Genomic DNA, 14,177 nt, shown 5'->3' with positions numbered 1-14,177 from the left:
TTCTTTGGGCTTCTCATGCAGTACCATTGCAAGGTTTATACGAGAGATACACATCACAAGAAACAATGCAGTGATAGAAACTACCATTCATTTTATGATTTATTCAACTCATATTCTTTGAAATTTGGTTTAAATTTTTTTCATAACAATTAGAAGTTGTTACAAAATTGAAAGAATGATCAGTAAAAACTACCGGAAAATTTATAATTAGCATCTTTCTGTTCACAGATGTTATTATTACATTATAAATAAGTCAACTTTTGGTAAATGACAATGAAATGATAAAATAATATTGAAAGGCCTTCAATAGATTTACACAGTGTGCTTTGTAACTTTTCCTATTGATTGTTGGTTGCATTACTTCTACTGTACATGCTTTCCTAAACTAGCACAAACAGTGTAAAAGCTTAATTATGTTCAAAAACTAATGTGATTTGTTATAACTTTTGGAAAGGTCATTAGTTTTACACTGAGACTTGTCTCTTTGGTAAAAGGAGATCTGGAAATAGACTTGATGTGTGCGAATGCAAAGGGAGCTTTATATTGAAATAGTTTAAACTTCAAAATAGAAGTGACATTTAAAATATAACTGTGTGTGGTGAGAGGGTATTTATACAGCACTAGTAAAACCATTAAGATTTTGAAATAGTATATACAAAAGGGGATTCATCTGCGCACAGGTAATTTGGTAGTTTTTATATGCAGTTTTCAGTTAAAAGACATAGCTTTTACTAGAAGTTGTATCTCTTTGGAGAAAAACCTCCTTAAAATAGTTTTTATTGGGAGTTGCCCTTTGAGCAAAATGCAGAAGTTGTGTGCATTTCTAAATTTTAGAGTTTTCCTCATTAAGTAGCAGAATCATAACCGTACAATCTACAAAAGTTGCCAAACTGAACTCCCTTTCAATTTCGATTAATGTGCTATAACATTCCTAAAATTAATGGTGGCCTATGAATATAAGTCGAAGGTCAACCCTAGAGCTACAATCGCTATGCACATTAATACAACTACACAGCGCTCTGGGTTATTGCAAACATTCTATATCTACTGTTACCTCTATGATTGCAGAGATATGATATTGAGCAAATAACGTGTGTCTGAAAAATACCTTTATATAGCTGATACATTATTATGTGCATACTTACAGCGCATACAATAGATCAGACAGACCTAGAAGGTAAAATAGTGATGGTAACAATTTTGGAGACAGACGATGTGACACTAAACAGGATGAAACAGGCCTATAATAGTGATTCTGAGATGGATCAGGAGCTGCATGCTGTGCAGCAAGGCTGGGCTCGATGCAACCTGATGAACCACCCCTCCTTATTCAAGCATACTAGAACATGAGATCTCATGGGCCACCCTTTATTCAGACATAATAAAACATGAAAGATGACATCTACTATTATGTTGACTTTTTAAAAAACCTATTGTACTTCACTGTGAGAGAAACAACCCTTCTGAAGAAGTTACACATGGGCCATCTTGGAATAGATAAATGTGAAAAGCCAGGTCATTCTTGTAGCCTTGGATCCCTGAAAGCATACAGAATGCTGTCTGCAGTCCACAATTTTGTCTCGCACTAACTAATTCTTCATTGTCTCATACCCACACTTGTCAGCCTGTCCCTGGGCATCAACAATAAGCTTACAAATGCCAAGTACTTCCTGTGTCATTAACAATCTCATTAATGATACTTGTTTGGGTTGGGAGTAGTTATCAAACAATCGCATAGAATTTTCAAAATTTTTTTAGTGGTTTGATGAATCACTGAAAGAAAACTGAGAATATATATTGAAACCTATACTTACAAAAGATTACTTTTTTTAAAAACTTACAGAAAACTTACACAATTTTCATGTTACGAGATGTCTTTTAGTAGCAATTTTGCTTCGAATTATGAAAGATATTCCTAGATACGAAAGGCCGAAAGGTCTTTCATATCTAGGAAGGCCATCGTAAGAAAGGCCTTTCCGCCTTTCGTACTTTGGCCCCCATGTTAGTTTTGTGTCTTGGCCCGTTCACTTCTTGTGAGTGCGACTTAGAATGCTCCCCACTCAGTTTCTCTTTCTAGCCTAAGTCAATAAATGGCAAGTGTTTTGTTTTCATTCGCTGTGTAATTTGGCATCATATATTGCATACATGGTATGACAATTTTTGTTTGTAGCAATTCAAATTCTGTGTTTTTGTATGATAATGAGTTTCTAGTTTGTGCCGATGCCAAATCTTTCTACTCATGTTTTTACAACCATTTGTACTGAGCAAAGCAACAGCAAGACAACTCCAAAATCTTCTGATCGCCATTTTCCATCTTCTCATGATCTTTTCTAGCCTTGTCTAGACAGCCAACACCAAAGCTAAACAAGCCAACATGCTGTTTATAGATTTTATTAGTTATTTCCGTATTTTCTTTTTTAGCTGTGTACCTCTTCTATTATGTAGTAATATAATTCTAACACGTGTTTCTTAGAGGTTTTAACTATTACACATATTTGAAAATCTTATATTTGAGTTGTTTTTTTTTAAATGGAATAGATTAGGGAATTTATAAGGTGAAATCAGTTTCTACTTATGAAATTTTCTACTTAAGAAATGTCTTACGGAACAAATTCCTTTCATAAGTAGAGGTTCAGCTGCATTGGCATACATTCGGTGTCTATGAAAAGTTTGTTGGTCAATGAAAAAGCAATGTTATGGAGTGGTTTAATAGTTGTCTAGCTAGTCTGATGGAACCATCAGTTTGGCATCTGCAGTCCACTGATGGTGGACAGTGTGGTTGCGCTTCAGCATTCCTGGAGCTCATACCGAGTCAGAATGGCCTAATCCGTGCTGACCAATAATAGCTGCCAGCGTTGAGTCATAAGCTAAAGTTGTGATTAACTCATAGCGTTACGTTTCTCTACCTATTGTAGAAAGCAGCCAGATTTGAATTACTACAGTCAATTATTAAATTGTCAATTACCATGGGATTATTTGCTAGAGATTACAGATCAGTTGCCTATGCTGTTTTATTTTATTATACCATGTTATATTGTTTCTTGTCAAATTTCGGTTGATGATAAGTATTTTTAAAAACTTCTGGAAGGAATTCAAGTCTTTGTTCTATAAACAGGGAGAGAACATTGTAGGAGATCTCATCGGCACAATAGGAGAGATCATTGAAGATGACGCAGGCAAGGCAGCACATGTTCAACAAAATATTTGGAGGATCAAGTAACTTTTCTCCTCAGACGCCACCAATATTGACCCAAAAATCTGCCATACCATCATACAACAACCAGCTCTAACAGCTGAGTCAACCCATCACAATTCATGAGATAACAGATTTATCAAACTAAAAACTTCAGAAAAAGCTCTGACTTTGATGGGATTCATCCGAAAATGCTAAAACAGGGAAAGAACTTTTTTCTGATTGCCCTGCACTGCTTATTTAACAAGGTTTTCTCAGCCCATCAATGGCCATGGAATTCATCAAATCTCGTCATTTCCTTAAGAAAACCTGGGAAGCCAGACTATAAGGATGTCACCTCATACAGACCTATCACAATAAGCTCTCACGTTGGGAAGACGCTAGAGAGGATAATGGACCAATGTCTCAGATCACTTGTTGAAACCCGGTCACTAATACCTAACTCCCAGTTTGGATTCAGGCAAGGAAAAGGCATATTGATGTATTTACTCAACCTTCTGACTGAAATCACTCACTGCACAAAGAACAAATTATGTACAGCTGCACTGTTCCTAGACTTTCAAAATGCTTTTGACACAGTTAATTAGCAACACATTTTTTACCGTCTGCAAAAATTAGGACTGGGAGGTAACTACCTCCATGTCATTGACTCCTTTCTCTCCAAGCGAGAAATCAACCTCAAAATCAACAACTATATCCACCCAGCATCCAAATGTCAGATAGGCCTCCCACAAGGGAGTGTGCTATCTCCACTTCTATTCATCATATACATAAGAGACATGCTGTCAAACATAGCTGGTACAGGGTTACGATATGCTGATGATTGCACTGTCCTGATGACTGAAAAAGACTCGACAGAACTTCAGACAAAAATTGAGAACAACTGCCAACAGATACAAACTTGGATGGATCGTTGGAACCTTTTCATCAATTATCAGACAACTGAGATTGTGGTATTCAAAGGAAATATCACATCCCCAATTATAAATACCAACACCATAAAATTTTTAACTCCTCTAAGGTCCTTGGTATAACCATAGATGAAAACCTGACCTTTGAGAAACCTTGAAGAATCCTCACACAAGTTATTATGCCAAAAGCACTCTATGGTGCCTCTCTATGGCATCACAAGACTAAGATCTCCTTGCATGGTCCTATTAAACTGCTCCTCGGAGCTCGCTACAACCCTCCCAGCGAATCACTACATTCACTGGCAAACATCCCACCTATAAGCCTTCTATACACCAAAGAGTGATTACAACTTACCAGAGGATTGGTGAAAACTAATAACCTATCCATGCTCTCTGACACACCTCGTAGCACACTCACTCTTAAACTCATGTCCGACATAAGGAAACTGGTCCATCGGACAACTAAACTTACAGAATTGAAACCACAAGATCTTTCAAGAAGCAAGATCAACGACTGCATTCACAATGAATGGATACCGCAATGGAATGCACAGCTCACGAATGGTATGTGCCCATATGGCCTACTCCCTACTCTGACTCTGAAACATTTGTTCCACCACCCACTGCCATTGAATGGCGACAGAAAAAATGTTGAGGCACTGTGTGACCTACTAATTGATCATAGCAGGCTCGTTTCCTTCCAATACAGGTTGAATCTAACATACACCCCAATATGCACCTGTTTGTTAGAAAAAGAAACAGCGAATCACTAAATGAACCTCTGTGCAGACTGATGTCGCCAGAGCCCATACTAACCCCTCGACGGAAAACTGGAAATCAGTCATCTCGTTCCTTAATCTCACGAAAAGACTGATGTTCTAACAATACTCAATCTAGATGATAGAATATAAACCTCAAAAATTGCTAGTCTAATACTCATACGATCTTTATTTTTAAGTATCATTCTGTATATATTATTATATTATGGCTACAATATTATATTTTTATAATAATGTGAAAATCTGTACAGAAACAATTACACTGCAGATTGTTTGTATACACTCTCAAAAATTAACCTTTCATCTTGGCCAGCAAAATGGGGCATTTTTCTATTTTTGTTTATGTATTATTTTTTTAATCAATAAAAAGTTCATCATCATCAAGTATTTTTACTTGCTACCATACTGTAATTTTTCATATTTTATCGCATTCATAATTATTGTGCTTAACAAATTGGTATGGAATAGTACTGACATGTTCTTTTAGGTTTCACGGTACTCAATAAAGATTGTGACCTGAATAATAACCAGTGAAATCACCTCACGTATAATCCTATGCGTTTAATAAAGTTGAACAAAGCTCTATATGCCCATCTGCACCAACAGCTATTTCCTGTTGATGGGACATCTTTGAATAATCTTTAGCCATCTGATAAATGTCAAACTGTATTTTGAAGTTGTGTTCTTCCGTTGTGTAGCCAGGTTATCAGCGGACAAGTCTGTTCTCTTAACAAACCTGCCTTCTTTTGTCGAATATCCTTCCAACAATTTGGTTTGTTCGTTGAAAGTCAACAGCTGATGTAATAGAGTTATAGATGTAATCGCAATTGAGTTGGTCTGACAACGAACAATTAAGAATTTATCCACAAATTATCATCCGTCAATAAATAGTTCAATCAATATCGGAGTTGACGCCACTCAACTTTGTTTGTGGTGATAGTCTCTGGGTTTTTTAAGGATCCACTCTTTCAGTATTTAGGACTCCTGAGGGTTCTGACCATTATCGAAAAACTATACCTGTGCATTGATAAGTATTCACTGATGCCCAGATGTAAAATGCATTGTGGTTGCAATAAATTTTTCCCTGGATATTTATGTACGTAGTTGCATTGGCGGTGCACTAGTAAACAAGTCACGGTGACACAGTTTGCAGTATAATTGCACTACGTATATACTTTTACTACTGCGCAGTGCGCAGCATACAGGCAGTACAACTACTGTATTCTCTAATACGCAGTAAGTGGTGTTGATGCAGTGGGGGTATTGCCTACTGCACAGTGTGCAGTGCTGTATGCCGTGGGAGTGTTGCTAATGCACGTTTTGCAGTGCTAAATGCGGTAGGAACTTTTGTATTACACTGTACATCCAATCAAGGTGCATTTTTGTAAAAATTCCTCACAGAATCAAGTATTGAGTTGACTTGGTTGCAGCCACAACCCAATTGCGAATGTAATTCTGCTCAAACTTGAGTTGATTGTTAATAAATGAAGGTGTTTGTTTATTTCTGTGTGCTACAAGTTTAATTAAGTTTATGCTATAAATATATATTTATAGCATATTAGGAAAGTCATTTTTCTTGTAGTTTACTGCAGTTCATGCATCACTAAAGATTGGCTGGTTTAATAAGTATGTCCACTATTATTCCATAGTATGGTAAGGTAGATAATAGTAGATGTCACTTTTCATGTTCCAGTATGTCTGAATAAGGGGTGGCAGATGAGATATAATGCTTCAGTTTGTCTAAATAAGGGGTAGCGCATGAGATCTCATGTTCCAGTATGTTTGAATAAGGGGTGGCAGATGAGATCTCATGTTCCAGATGACTGAATAAGGGGTGGCAGATGAGATATAATGCTCCAGTTTGTCTAAATAAGGGGTGAGGCATGTGATCTCATGTTCCAGTTTGTCTGAATAAGGGGTGGTTCATCAGGTTGCACCAGATCTAATGACCAAACTGCTACATTTTGCATTTATAACTTTTTAAGGATCGGCTAGCCTCAAAGGGCAAGTCAAAGAGCAATAATAACATCTGTGAACAAAAAGATGCTAGATATAAATTTTCCAGTGGTTCTTACTGATCATTCTTTCAACTTTATAACAACTTTTAATTGTTACGAAAAAGAATTTAAACTAGATTTCAAAGAATATGAGTTGAATAAATCATAAAATGAATGGTAGTTTCTATCACTGCATTGTTTCTTGTGATGTGTATCTCTCGTATAAACCTTGCAATGGTACTGCATGAGAAGCCCAAAGAATATGCTAAGAATGTGTTTTGCCAAAATGCAGCTATTGGAAACTTTTACAGCTAGCTGCTGGTCATCAAGCTCACCCAATAAAAGAATGGCTGTGTTATCTTCTAATAGAGCCTTCAAGTTAAAAGTTTACAGCCTAGTTAAAGAGCTGTCCAATATTCTCTCTGTTGGGATGAAGCAAAGCATTCGTTCTGTCAATTGAAGAATTTTAAACAAGAATTGTGATAGGTGATATAAACCTCCTCTTCTTTTACTTCTACAAGGTGGGATGAATTTTGTAGAGGAAGAAGTAGCGTTGAATATACACGGTGGTCTAAGGAGAGTGAGGAAGGGAAGCATCTACCTTTGCTTGTTTCATACATTAAAAGCAGGTCCATTGCTCAATCATTTTATGTACTACTACTGAATGTCCGGTGTTGCATGGGTAATATAAAAAGATCGACTATGTGAGGCTACTGGAGACAGAGAAGTTGCAACGGAACTACCAAATGTATCAGTATAATCGAAGGTACAGGACTAAGGCACAAGAATCAGTCCCGATTGGACAAGATGTAGCCATACAAGACCCAGGTAAAGAGCCAGTGAGGGCAAGAGTTGTGGCAGCACAGGGGCGTGAGGTTGTAGCCATAGGACAATCACAAAGGCTGTGGAGGCGAAATCGGCACTTAACCAGACCTTGTAGGGATTCAGAAGCATCGGTTCCAGGTGTGGTAGCACCTCGTGGTGAAAACTCAAGTCCACAGTCAGAGTCAGGTGTGGTTGCACCAGCGGTTCAAGCTGAGTTCAGCACAGGGGTGGATGTAGAGGTACCAGCGGTACCCGACTCTAGACAGGTGCCGAAAATTGCTGAACCGGAGCCATTGACGGGTCATGACAGTGGTACAACGGAGAGATGGTCAGAAGAGAGTCAACGAAGATTTGAGGTTCAACCCTGTGACCGTCGTGCCTCACCAACAGTGACCAGGAGGGTGACAACCAGAAGTGGCCGGGTAAGTAGGGCACCTGAGAGACTAAATATATAACTTTTGTGTGTGGTTTTTTTTAGCATGAGAAATTTCTTAATTGGCAACTCAATCGTCAGAGACGTTGTCAGCTCACAATGGGAGACCATTTGCTTGCCGGGGGTAGGTTGGCAGGAAGTCATTGACTATGTTCTTGATAGAAAGGAACATTTCCAGAGGTCTTTCATATACATTCATGTAGGACCAGTCCGATTCTCTAGGCTTCATAGGACTCAGAATAGACGGGAGGCTCAACTTATGACAACCTACCTGGGTACAGTGTGGAGCATTTTTGAAAGATGGGATCATAGGCTAGGTAGTCTTAAAATCTTCCCTATATTGTGTAAAATTTACCCAATGGACTTTAGGGTGTACAATGATCATCTGGCGGCCAGTGTTCCTGGAGGTCATGGTCGTCAGATTTTAACAGCGGATTACACCGAAAATTCTCGCGTGATAAGGGGCATGGTGGTGGATGAAAATAAACATATCACAGCTTTTAATGATTCCAATGGATTGTGCACACCATTCTTGCACCATACCATTTTTAAGAGAAATAGAGGTTATTATCGCTTTCGGCTTAGGTTTTTGAAGGATGGCCTTCACCCAACCCGAGAAATTGTGAGGCAGTGGGTGAGGGAGCTTAGGGAAGTCGTGATGCTGAATAGTGCTAAAAGGAGTGGTCTCCATTAGATTTTAATTATATTGCTGATAGGACAGCTGATTAGTTAAGTGTACCAGGGGAGACCTTTCGTTTTTCCTTCAATTTCCTGAGAGGGACAGTTCATAAATGATGAAAAAAATATACTAATAATGTAACTCCATGCACTACTCAACTCGTGATACTGCGCCCGTGTTTGGATTGTCGGTTTTAGGTGTGGTTGCACCTTCACTAACACTGGATTGGAAAAGAGCTTAAGAGGGAGGTGTGGTAGTCTCGGAAGTGTGACGCAGCGGGGAAACGATTCAAGACGCTCCAGCTCGCTCTCTCTGATCTGCTAGCGACCGAGAAGGACGTGCCTTGACCGACGCTCTGGTTACACTCAGCTATACTGCAACGCACTACCAGGTATAGTACATATCGTATAACAATATGTACTACGTACATATCGTTATACGATATGTATGTAGTACATATCGTACTGGTACGATATGGTACGTACTGGTCGTCGCACTGGTACGACGACATAACATATCGTCGTACCAGTGTCGTCGCATTCAGAGTTTTAATGGATAGCTGTTGGTGGGACAGTAACCTTTTTATACCCACACACTTCTATGCAAGAATTGTTATTATTAATTCAACATATTCACAAATTTTATTTTGTTTTCTCAGTTTGTATTAATTGCACCATTACCGTATTATCTTTTATTGTAATTGTTGCAAAACCGACTTAATTTAGCTATTACTTGCTAATTATTTGAAATTTACATCTAATCCCTTTTACAATTGTTATATTTTTTTAATTTATTAGACTGGCAGAAAACCTTTTCCTCATGATATGAAGTTTGAAAGTTACAGTTGTTTGACAAAGTTTGACAAACTTTACAGTTGTTTTTATTTTCTCTTAAATTATTTCAACTACGCAAAACACTTTTCTCATGATAGGTTACCTATCATGTTTTCTCATGTTACCTATGTAGTTTGAATGTTAGAATAGCAAATGTTGTTATATATGTTAAATACAAATAGATTTTCTGTGCAAAGACTTTTTTATTACCCGGGTACAAGTACAGCTTATGGTGTAAAATGTTGAAAAAATATTTTACCGAAGTTGTTTTCTCGCCTTGAAGTAGATTAAAATTTACATTATTTTATTTTAATGGGAAAAATTGTTTCGGATCTCGAACTTCTGGAACTGATTATGTTCGAGAACTGAGGTTCCACTATGCGTTATCAAATGATATAGGTCGCTGAAAGTTATGAAGTTTTAAATTTACATTGGTTTGAAAACCTTTACAGTTGTTTTATTTATTTTTAAATTAGTTGTCCTGCACAAAACTTTTTCCTCATGATATGAAGTTTGAAAGTTGTAGTTGTTTGAAAAAGTTTGAAAATCTTTACAGTTGTTTTATTTTCTCTCTTAATTTATTTCAACTACACAAAACACTTCTTTCATGATATGTAGTTTGAAAGTTAGAATGGCAAATGTTGTTATATGTTAAATACAAATCAATTTTGTATGCAAAGACTTTTTTTACTACCCGGGCAATGACGGGTAGCACAGCTAGGCTTGGAGCCATGGCGTCACTCGGGGATGCGCGGGAGACCTTTTTCGCCCCGAGTACGGCGAGAGTCTCCAGGCGCGGCTTTCCGGATGAATGAGTTGGCGAGTGCGAGGCGATTGATTGCAAAGCGATTGAGTGCTAGGAGATTGATTGCGAGTGCGAGGCGATTGGTTGCGAGACGATTGGTTGCGAGTGCAAGGTGATTGATTGCAAGGCGAGTTGGAGGTGATTGCAAGGCGAGTGCGAGGCGATTGATTGCGAGGCGATTGATTGCGAGGCAAATTGATTGCGAGGAGAGTGCAAGGCGATTGATTGCGAGGCGTGCAGGCCGATTGAGTGTGAGGCGGGTGCCGCCCGATTGATTGCAAGGCGATTGATTGCGATTGCAAACCGATTGATTGCGAGGCGAGTGCAAGAGCGCGATTGTCAACTGCGAGGCGGGTAAAGAATGGTCAGCCGAGGCGGGACTCAGTGGCAGAAGTGCGTGATCGTCAACTGCAAATATACATGTAGATGGGTATAAACGGATGCATGAATCTAGACACATGAATCTAGAATGTTTACTAGATTTTACACGCATCTAGCGGTAAGACACATTGCAGATTTGCATTGTTCTCCCCAACATTGACACGTATATGTGCATACATACTCTGATCAGGACAATTTCAGTAGACTGCATAATTGGAGTTGTTTTACAGTATGAAAGACAACTCTCAATAAACCTTATGCTGCACGTGAATCTGCTCCTGCAGGCGGTTAATGCAGCTAGTTTCAATATAAAGCTCCCTTTGCATTCGCACACATCAAGTCTATTTCCAGATCTCCTTTTACCAAAGAGACAAGTCTCAGTGTAAAACTAATGACCTTTCCAAAAGTTATAACAACTCACATTGGTTTTTGAACATAATTAAGCTTTTACACTGTTTGTGCTAGTTTAGGAAAGCATGTACAGTAGAAGCAATGATATACAGCCCCCAAGGATAGCCGACGGCTCTCATATGGGCGGGGTTTAATGATGGAGCTCTGCTGGGATGAACCCGAACACGGCACCCGAACAAACAAATATGCTGAATAAAGCCCCTTGTAAATTTACAAATATTATGAACTATAGTGGTTATTTTACTTATCTGTTGAATTCATCTTGTTGTCAAATAAATATAGTATCCCAATATTGTCACCATTATGATCAGTCAGTTGCCATTCGCAAGCATGTGTGATGTTAATAGTAACAATCATAAAATAGCCCAAAGTCAGTTTTATATTTAGATTTGAGTATGAAAACTACACTGCACAGCTTTGCCTGCTGTCCCATCTAATTGGCCAGGTAAAACAATGTGACAACGATGAAAGAGTTTGTCATTTTATATTAGGGGTGGCAAAATATTAATCAAAAACTAGGAAAAAAAGGCCATTGTTCGGGTAACTTCGCGTAAATTATATTCAACTATAAGCATATACTACGACCTTTACCAATTTTAAAATTACTAAAGGTAGGTAATTTGAAATGTTTTATTTTGCATAGATCCATTATTTTGGTTAGGTATCACCCCTACATTGTAGAAATTCAAGGTTTGCTATTGTGAACCGCGGGGTCTACTGACTGAATGAGCTAATGAAACGATAACAGCGAGTCATGTTTTCCAAAACCTAACAAGGCAACGCGACCGCCCCGCGAGAGTTGTGTTTGCTCCGAAACCCAGGCTAGCACAATCCTAACAAGGCTCCATCATTAAACCCCGCCCTTACGATAGCCGTCGGCTATCCTTGGGGGGCTGTATATCATTGGTAGAAGTAATGCAACCAACAATCAATGGGAAAAGTTACAAAGCACACTGTGTAAATCTATTGAAGGCCTTTCAATATTATTTTATCATTTTATTGTCATTTACCAAAAGTTGACTCATTTATAATGTAATAATAACATCTGTGAACAGAAAGATGCTAATTATAAACTTTCCGGTAGTTTTTACTGATCATTCTTTTAATTTTGTAACAACTTCTAATTGTTATGAAAAAAATTTAAACCAAATTTCAAAGAATATGAGTTGAATAAATCATAAAATGAATGGTAGTTTCTATCACTGCATTGTTTCTTGTGATGTGTATCTCTCGTATAAACCTTGCAATGGTACTGCATGAGAAGCCCAAAGAATATGCTAAGAATGTGTTTTGCCAAAATGCAGCTATTGGAAACTTTTACAGCTAGCTGCTGGTCATCAAGCTCACCCAATAAAAGAATGGCTGTGTTATCTTCTAATAGAACCTTCAAGTTAAAAGTTTACAGCCTAGTTAAAGTTACAGAGCTGTCCAATATTCTCTCTGTTGGGATGAAGCAAAGCATTCGTTCTGTCAATTGAAGAATTTTGAACAAGAATTGTGATGGGTGATATAAACCTCTTCTTCTTTTACTTCTACAAGGTGGGATGAATCTTGTAGATGAAGAGGTAGCGTTAAATATACACGGTGGTCTAAGGAGAGTGAAGAAGGGAAACATCTACCTTCGCTTGTTTCATACATTAGGAGCATATCAATTGCTCAATCATTTCAGGTACTACTACATGAATGCCTGGTGTTGCATGAGTAATAAAAGAACATTTTTGCACAAAATTTATTTTTAACCAAGATTTACAACATTTACCATTTAAACTTTTAAATGAAGATCTTTGTTTATTTCTGTGTGTGCTATAAGTTTACTTAAGTTTATGCTATATATATATTTATAACATTTTGGTTAATTTTGAGCACATATCTTTTCTCTATTAAAATTTTTCTTTTAAAATTTCGCAGAACATCAACATTTATTTACCATGTAACTTTTAAAAGAAGGTGTTTGTTTATTTCCTTGTGCGCTATGAGTTTAATTAAGTTTATGCTATATACATTTATTAATAGCATATTGGGAAAGTCACTTTTCTTCTAGTTCACTGCAGTTCATGCATCATTAAAGATTGGCTGGTGTAATAAGTATGTCCACTATTATTCCATAGTATGGCAAGGTGATTAGCTTGACTGTCTGCAAAACCGGATTTTCCAACTTCAATTCAAGTACGAAGTAGTTTTTCATTCCTAACGTTAGCAAGCATTGCAAGCATGCGTATTTTATTTCTAAAACTGGACATACGGCAGACTAACAAACCAGCAAAAAACACTTAGATTTATACTAGCTGAATGTCTTGCATTGTACAGGTAATAAAAACAGCTTATAAATATTACATTATCTTACCTACTACATTACTTTTACACTACATTATCTGCAACTGTTTATGAGTGTTTTCATTCCACATGCAACGCCAGGCATTCACCTTGGGAGGCTGTGAGGCCAGATGGTTTTTACACCATTGTCGTCAGACCAACTTGATTGCAATTACATCTATAACTCTATTACATCAGCTGATGACATTCAACGAACAAACCAAAATGATGGAAGGATATTCGACAAAAGATGGCAGGTTTGTTAAGAGAACAGACTTGTCCGCTGGTAACCTGACTACACAACGGAAAAACACAACTTCAAAATACAGTTTGACATTTATCAGATGGCTAAAGATTATTCAAAGATGTCCAATCAACAGGAAATAGCTGTTGGTGCAGATGGGCATATAGAGCTTTGTTCAACTTTATTAAACGCATAGGATTATACGTGAGGTGATTTCACTGGTTATTATTCAGGTCACAATCTTTATTGAGTACCGTGAAACCTAAAACAACATGTCAGTACTATTCCCATACCAATTTGTTGAGCGCAATAATTATGAATGCAATAAAATATGAAAAATTACAGTATGATAGCAAGTGAAAATACTTAGCAT

Source organism: Watersipora subatra, chromosome 1 (assembly GCF_963576615.1).
Source record: "Watersipora subatra chromosome 1, tzWatSuba1.1, whole genome shotgun sequence".
Lineage (NCBI taxonomy): Eukaryota > Metazoa > Bryozoa > Gymnolaemata > Cheilostomatida > Watersiporidae > Watersipora > Watersipora subatra.
This window is presented reverse-complemented; position numbering follows the sequence as displayed.